General features: G+C 46.7%; 1 non-coding gene across 1 annotated transcript; it reads right to left on the bottom strand.

Annotated features, from left to right (window-relative positions):
* Positions 1-257: 257 nt before the first annotated feature.
* Positions 258-381, bottom strand: LOC130038459 (small nucleolar RNA ACA64). The gene has a single exon (XR_008794694.1). It is a non-coding gene; the product is annotated as a small nucleolar RNA ACA64 (small nucleolar RNA).
* Positions 382-8592: the final 8211 nt, after the last annotated feature.

Here is an 8592-nt window from a genome sequence, read left to right as displayed (position 1 = left end):
ATACCGTATCAGCGACTGAAGAACTGAGCAGTCAAGCATGGATCAGCTCACAGAACTACAAGGGGTGGCCTGCTGCTCTCAGCACTCAGCACGCCACCAGCACTGCAAAAGAAGCAAAAAGAATCAGATTTGATTTGATTAAAAATATCACACAGTTGGGGTTGAAGCAAGAGTACAGCGGGTAGGGCGTTTGCCTTGCATGCGGTCAACCCGAGTTCGATCCCCGGCATCCCATCTTGTCCTGGGGTCACGCAGGGCGTTGTCGGGGCCTGGGTTTCACCTCCCCACACCAGAAGTGGACCATGAGCTGAAGCCCCTGTGCTCTGGGCGCCAAATCTCACCCATCGCCACAGGCGAGGCCACGGGTGACTTTCAGCGGGTGCCATAGTGTAACGTTTTTTAATGAAAACCAAATCACAGTGTTCACAAAATGCGAATGTAATAAGTGAATTTGTTTTACCTTTTGGGTTATACCTGGCAATGCTCAGGGGTTACTCCTGGCTCTGCACCCAGGAATTACTCCTGACTGTGCTCCGGGGACAAGATGGGATGCCGGGGATCGAACTTGGGTTGCCTGTGTGCAAGGCAAACACTCTAACCACTGTACTACCTCTCCAGTCCCATTAAATGAAATTTAAACAAACAAAAAGAAACTTTAATTGATTGGACAACCACATCTGCCACTTTGATTCTAAGGCTTTACTTGAGCGGTTCTAGTATCTTTAGTCTCAATACTCCTGCTATTTAAAAAACAAACTGTGGTATATCTACTCATATCACCACATTCGAACTTAAACAAGAGAATTTTGAGACACAAGAAGAAAGAATAGGGGATTGGAGCGATAGCACAGTGGGTAGGGTGTTTGCCTTGCACACAGCCAACCCGAATTCAATTCCCAGAATCCCATATGGTCCCCTGAGCACCACCAGAAGTAATTTCTCAGTGCATGAACCAGGAGTAACCCCTGAGCATTGCCAGGTGTGACCCAAAAAGCAGGAAAAAAAGAAGAAAAAAAATATTTCAGCTTTGGTAATGATGACATCATCACACTTCATTGATTTCTGGAAAACTCCACTGTACGCCTATAAAAGAATTAGAGTAGCGGGGCTGGAGCAATAGCCCAGTGGGGAAGGAGTTTGCCTTGCATGTGGCTGACCCAGGTTTGATTCCCAGCCAGCATCCCATATCCCATATCCCATATGCTCCTAGTGCAGAAGCAGGAGTAACCCCTGAGCATTGCCGGGTGTGACCCAAAAAGAAAAAAAAAGGAATTAGAGTAGCGCTGTCCTCCCATTGTTCATAGATGTGCTCGAGCGGGCACAGTAACATCTCCATTGTGAGACTTGTTGCTACTGTGTTTGGCACATCAAATACATCACAGGTAGCTGGCCAGACTTTGCCGTGCGGGCGAGATACTGTCGGTAGGTTGCTGGGCTCTCCAAGAGGGGCAGAGGAATCGAACCTGGGTTGCCCGGGTCGGCTGCGTGCAAGGCAAACACCCTACCACTGTGCTATTGCTCCAGCCCCAAAAGAATTAAAGAAGGTAAAGCACAGCACCCAAAAGGAGAGAGAACAAAAGGGAATGCCCTGCCACAGAGCCAGGGAGGGATGTGGGGGATGGGGGGTGGGAGGGGTACTGGGATCATTGGTGGTGCAGAATGGGCACTGGTGGAGGGATGGGTACTTGATCACTGTATAACTGATACCCAAGCACAAAAATCTGTACGGCTACAACTGTACCTCAAGGTGTTTCACTAATAAAAATCTTTTAAAAAAATAAATAAAAGAACTCAAAAAGTGGGGTGTGAAAGAAGGTAAAGTAAAGAAGATAAATAAACTTGGTTTGGGACTGAAGCAACAGCCCAGTGGGTAGGGTCTTTGTTATGCACGCAGCTGATTAGGGTTCGATCCCTGGCATACCATATGGTACCCTGAACCCCACCAGGAGTAATTCCTGCGTGCAGAACCAGGAGTAAACCCCTGAGCACTGCTGGGTGTGCCTCCCCAAACATACACACACACATACACACACACACACACACACACACACACACACATATATATATATATATAAAATGTCCAGTGGGTCAGAGAGATAGTACAGAAGGAAAGGCACTTGCCCTTCAGCCAGCTGGCCCTGGTTAGTTCTTGAGCACTCCATTTTTTTGTTTTTGAACTATGCCCAAGCCATGTTCAGGGCATATTTCTGGCTCTCTGAGCTCAGAGAACACTCCTGGGGGGGGGGGGGCTCAGGTGACCATATATGGTGCCAAGGATCAAACTGGGGTCAGCTGTGTGCAAGGCAAGTGCCTTACTTGTCATTCTATCTCTCCATCCCAGGGGTCATTCCAGACCACAGAGCCAGGAATAGCCTAGGAGTGTCCTAATACACATGCTCTCTGGCCCCAGAGGTCATTCCAGAGCACAGAGCCAGGAATAGCCTGGGTGTAGACAGATGGGGAAACACACACCTGGAAGACGGCCAGGAAGATATTCAGAGAGCTGGAGTACATGCTTTGTGTGCAAACCCCTATATCACATACTCCCCTGGGCACTGCAAGAACAACCCCCAAGCACAGAGCCAGGAGAGTCTCAGAGGATCACCAATGTGTTCCCCAAAGAAAAGGCAAATAAAAATAATTATTAGAAATAAAATGAAAGGGTGCCAGAGCAATAGTAGACCGGGAAAGGTACTTGCCTTGCATGTGGCCAGTTCGGATTCAATCCCTGGATTGAATATAGTATCAATCTATATATGAATATATAGTATTGCATATAGTACCCTGAGAACCACCAGGAGTGATTCCTGAGTATCTCTGGGTGTGGCCCAAAAACAAAACCAAAAACAAGGATCAAACTGGGGTCAGTTGTGTGCCAGCCAAAAAAAATTTACAAAAGGGTAAAAGATGTAGTTCAGTGGTTAGAACACTTCTCTTGCATATCTGAAACCCTGGTTGGATTCCCAGAATCACCAAACAATAAATAAAGTAATCATACATTAAACAGTTTTTTGCTGTTTTTCCTCCCTTATTATGATCACTTGACATCCAGTTACTCATCGATTCGCTCGAGCAGGCGCCAGTAACGTCTCCATTCATCCCTGTTGCGTGCTAATGTAGCCCAATGGCATCTGCTCATTCTAGGAAAACAAAGAGCCTCAAACCGATCGTTCAGGGTCTTGACAAAGAAGTCTGACCATCTCATAGGTGGGCAGCCACATGATCTTTTGATGTGGAATTCGTGGAATCCAGTCGGTAATGGCTCTAGTCCAGCGGTCGTCTTCAAATCTCATTATGTGTCCAGCCCATCTGATTTTCGACACCTTGGCAAATGAGACAGCATCCCTGATTCTTGACCATCGGCAAAGGTTGGAACTCCGGATTCTTTCTCTCATTTGAGTGAAGCGTGATACTCCAAGCATAGCTCTTTCAATTCCTCTTTGGGAGACCTGAATAGCGTTCTCATCCTGTTTGCGTAGGGCCCAGGTCTCTGAGGCATATGTTAATGCAGGAAGAACCGTGAAATCTAAGAGATGTGCCCAGAGCCAGAGGTTCTTCATCCTCTTAGCTATTTCTTCAAGGCTCTTGAAGGCATTCCAAGCCACTCCCTTATTATATAACCCAGTATTTGCCATTGTGAAAAATACATATCATTAGAGATGCCTGAGAGGATTTGGGGTAATCAATTTAAAAATAATCCTTAGTTAAAAATATAATTAAATCAACAATTAAATAATCATTAGTATACCTTTCTACCAATATACTTACAATTAGATGAACAAAAGGCTCTCCCGTTGATCGTCGATTTGCTCGAGCGGGCCCAGTAACGTCTCCATTGGAGACTTTGTTGTTACTGTGTCTGGCATATCGAATACTCTCGGTAGCTTGCCGGGCTCTCCGAGAGGGGCGGAAGAATTGAACTCGGGTTGGCCATGTTGGCCGCTTGTAAGGCGAACGCCCTACCGCTGTGCTATCAAATGGGACCAGAAAGTCGGCTCAACTGGCTAGAATTCATGCAGGAGGCTCCGGTTGCATCCCAGGCACCACATTGGACCCCTGAGAAGTGCTGGGAGTGACCCAGAGCACAAAGCCAGGCCTAACTCCTTACCTAAAACCAGTCAGATTGGCACAATCAACCTCCACCTGGGCACAGCGGGGAGGGCATTTGCCTTGCACGCGGCCGACCCGGGTTCGACTAGGCATCCTATATGGTTCACCTGTGCACCGCCAGGAATACCCCCTGAGCATTGACGGGTGTAACCCAAAAAGGAAAAAAAAAGGAAATGATACAAAAAGACACATAAAGAGACAAATACACAAGGACTGTCCAAGTTTTTCTTTCTGCTTTTTTTTGGGGGGGGGGTGTCACACCCGACAATGCATGGGGTTACTCCTGGCTCTGCACTCAGAAGTTACTCCTGGTGGTGCTCAGGGGACCATATGGGATGCTGGGAATCGAACTCGGGTCGGCTGTGTCCAAGGCGAATGCCCTACCCGCTGTGCTATCTCTCTAGCCCCAAGGACTGTCCAAGTTTTAGGGTCTTCTGGGCAGCCCGCAGTGAAGTAACACTTGGCCATTTATTCTTTACACTATTGCTCTCCTGCCCTGGCTCCCAATACATGAGCCATCTTTTAAGTTGACAGAGACATTAAGGACAGTTAGTGAGTAAGTACATCCGCATTTAATAGGTACTTAATGAGCGGAGGCTGGGGTGTTTCTCACAGCCAATCAGCGGGGACCTATAGAGCAAAGGTCCTTACCATTTCCTATTATATTAATGCCTTTGTTGCACTCTACATTTAAAAGACCCTAAACAAGCTGTCTTTTCTGTCTTTTTCTGTTCTTTCCTGGGCACTATTTTTTTTTTTTTTTTTTGCTTTTTGGATCACACCCAGCAATGCACAGGAGTTACTCCTGGTTCATGCACTCAGGAATTACTCCTGGCGGTGCTCGGGGGACCATATGGGATGCTGGGAATCGAACCTAGGTTGGCTGAGTGCAAGGCAAACGCCCTACCCACTGTGCTATTGCTCCAGCCCCTCCTGGGAACATTTTTGCTGGTCCTCTTATCTATTCCATTTTTACCTAGGCTTCAATTTTTTGCTTGCAAGTAAATCATATTCTAAAAGACCTAAACTGTTTTTGCCCAGGGAACTCAGCACCACTCAGGACCACAGTGTGTGGTCCTACACACGCGCACACACACACGTACACACACACACGCAAACACACAAGCACACTGCACTGCACTGTCCTCCTGTTGTTCATTGATTTGCTCGAGCGGGTCCAGTAACCATTGTAAGACTTGTTACTGTGTTTGGCACATCGAATACGTCACAGGGAGCTTGCCAGGCTTTGCCATGTAGGCAAGATACTCTCGGTAGCTTGCCAGGCTCTCCGAGAGGGGCGGAGGAATCAAACCCGGCTCAGGTGGGCCGGCCACATGCAATGCAAACACACTACCACTCTGCTATTGCTCCAGCCCACACAAACACACACACGATCTAATGTATGTATGTGATCCATATATCGGGGCTCAATATATATAAACATATATACATATACATCAGGTCCCTTAAATATGTGATATATTCCCTCCACCTGGCCTTGGTTGGAAGCTTGCGACAAGTGTATGTGGGGCAAAGGACAGTTAGGATAGAGAAGGAACCACTATGACAATAATGGTTGGAAATGATCACTTTGGACAGGAACTGAGTGTTGAAAGTAGGTAAGGGGACATATCTGATAACCTTTCAATATCTTCAGTATCTGTATTGCAAACCATAATGCCAAGAGAGAGAGACAGAGAAGAAGAAAAGTGCCTGCTACGGAGGTGGGGTGGTGAGAGGGAAACTGAGACATTGGTTGTGGGAAATGCACACTGGTAAAGGGATGGTTGTTGGAACATTATATGGCTGAAACCCAATCGTGAACAACTTTGTAACTGTATCTTACTGTGATTCAATTAAAGAGAGTAAAAGGGAATGAGCCTGCCACAGAGGCAAAAGACAGGGGGTGGCGGGAGGGATACTGGGAACATTGGTGGTGGAGAATGGGCACTGGTGGAGAGATGGGTACTCGATCACTGTATGACTGAAACATAATCACGAAAGTTTGCGAGTCTGTAACTGTATCTCACGGTGATTCATTAAAAAATATTTTTAAAAATAAATAATTTTTAAAAATTAATAAGTAAATATGTGATATTGTGACTGCACTGCACTGTTGTCCCGTTTTTCACTGATTTGCTTGAGCGGGCACCAGTAACATCTCCATTGTGAGACTTGTTGTTACTGTTTTGGGCGTATCGAATACGCCACGAGGAGCTTGCCAGACTCTGCATGCAGGCGGGATACTCTTGGTAGCTTGCCAAGCTCTCCGAGAGGTTCAGAGGAATGGAACCCAGGTCGGCTGCGTGCAAGGCAAACGCCCTACCTGCTGTGCTATCACTCCAGCCCATGACTTACAGTAAGATTTATATATGTAAGGTTGGACCAAAGGCTGATGCAGTAAGGTAGCAAAAACAACCCCAGAACTCTTGGAAAACTTCAGAGTTTCTGGAATTGTTACCAGAGGAGCAAATTATCTGGTAAAAACTTTACTGGGGGGGGGGGGGGTTGGAGCGATAGTACAGCAGGTAGGGCATTTGTCTTGCAGGCGACTGACTGGGGTTCAATCCTCAGCATCCCATATCGTCCCCCAAGCACCGCCAGGAGTAATTCCTGAGTGCAGACCTAGGAGCAACCCTGAGCAGCGCCGGGTGTGACCCAAAAAGAAAAAAACAACAACAACAACAACAAAAACTTCATTGGGAACTGAGTTTCTGGAATTGCTATAACGGGTGCACCATGTCTGGCAAAACAGGATCTGATAACCAACAACGGCCCCCCAAAGCCAACTGAAACAGAGACCACTTCACTCCCCCCGTTCCTGATTTGGTTTCAAATCTATAAATCTTACACATTTTTTTCCCACAGAGTGACTTTGCCAGCCTCTACAGAGACCTGCAAACCTCACCAGGGAACTCTTAATAAAGTCTTTTGCTAAATTCTATTCATTTCCTCTACTCTCACTCACATTCCACAGTATGCAACAAGATATAGATATAGATGTTTAGTCTCAGCCCATTTTCTGGCAAAGAGTTCCTAAACACCATTGGACATTCTGAAATTAGGAGAGAAGTCAAGGTAGTTAGGAGAGGAACAAATACAGAAATGAGAGACATACACAGGAATCTCGTACCCGAGCAACTTGCAGCTGAGATGGTCCGGGACTTTGCAATAGGCCTTCTCAGCTGGGCAACTCCAGATGGGGGCAGGTGTTGTCCCTCTGCCTGCCCTCTAAGAGCTCCAGCGGTCACCATTTTCTAGAAGCCAGCAAGAAGCACCAGGTATGAGTCTTAATGACGGTAAATCTCAAGTCTCTCAGGACAGGGGAGGATTGGGCCCTCTTTCCTCCCGGCCCCGATGGGATGCTGAGATGACGCCACATCCGCCCACTGTCTATTGAAGCTCCCACATGGCCATGATCCAGAGACACACAAAGGAATCTCAGACCCGAGCAAGTTGCAGCAGTGATTTTTCAGAACCTAATTATTAAAATCTTAGAATTCCTAGATATTCCTATTATGTCCATAACAAGCAATACAAAACGCATTGTCTAGCAATTGTATTTTCAGCAGGTATGAGGGGTGGTAGGACTGGTCTCAAAATATCGAAGGTAACTAAAGTAGAGAAAGAATATTTTGCAAATTGTCTGCCACACAGGCAGGGGGAGGTGCAGATTGAGCAGGGGGGATATTGGGGATTTTGGTGGTGGAAAATGTGCACTGGTGAAGGGATGAGTGTTTGATGACCGTATGATCAAAGTCAAAAGTAAAATTTTTGTTACAGTATCTCATGGTGAATTAATAAAAAATAAAAAGGGGGAAAAATAACAATATCATCCTGTAGCACTGTCCTCCTGTTGTTCATCGATTTGCTCGAGCGGGCACCAGTAACGTCTCCATTGTTAAACTTGTTGTTACTTTTTTTGGCAAATCGAATACGCCAGGGAGCGCTTGCCAGGCTCTGCCATGCAGGCGGGATACCCTCAGTAGCTTGCCGGGCTCTCCAAGAGGGGCAGAGGAATCAAACCCAGATCAGTCGTGTGCAAGGCAAACGTCCTACCCGCTGTGCTATCACTCTAGCCTGACAATATCACCCTAAAGGAAAAAAAAACAGAAATGATCTCCCATATATAGGAAAAAGAAACATGGTGGAGCCGGAGTGATAGCACAGCAGGTAGGGCATTTGCCTTGCATGCGGCTGACCTGGGTTCAATCCCTGGCATCCCATATGGTCCCCCAAGCACCACCAGGAGTGATTCCTGAGTGCAGAGCCAGGAATGACCCCTGAGCATAGCTGGGTATGACCCAAAAAGCAAAAAAAAAAAAAAAAACCATGGTAAGGGCACCAGCCACAGAACGGGAGGACCAGTCTACAGAGTGGACTTTACAGAAGGGGGAGGGGCAATGAATTGAGAGTGGAAGAGGACAGATGTGTGGAGGAAAGTTGAATGCACGAATACCTACCGTTGACAGTTTTGTAAAC

This window comes from Sorex fumeus, unplaced genomic scaffold, assembly GCF_029834395.1.
Source record: "Sorex fumeus unplaced genomic scaffold, SorFum_2.1 ptg000075l, whole genome shotgun sequence".
NCBI classification, from domain to species: Eukaryota; Metazoa; Chordata; class Mammalia; order Eulipotyphla; family Soricidae; genus Sorex; species Sorex fumeus.
Note: the sequence above shows the minus strand (reverse complement) of the source record. Positions and strands in the feature narration are given on the sequence as shown.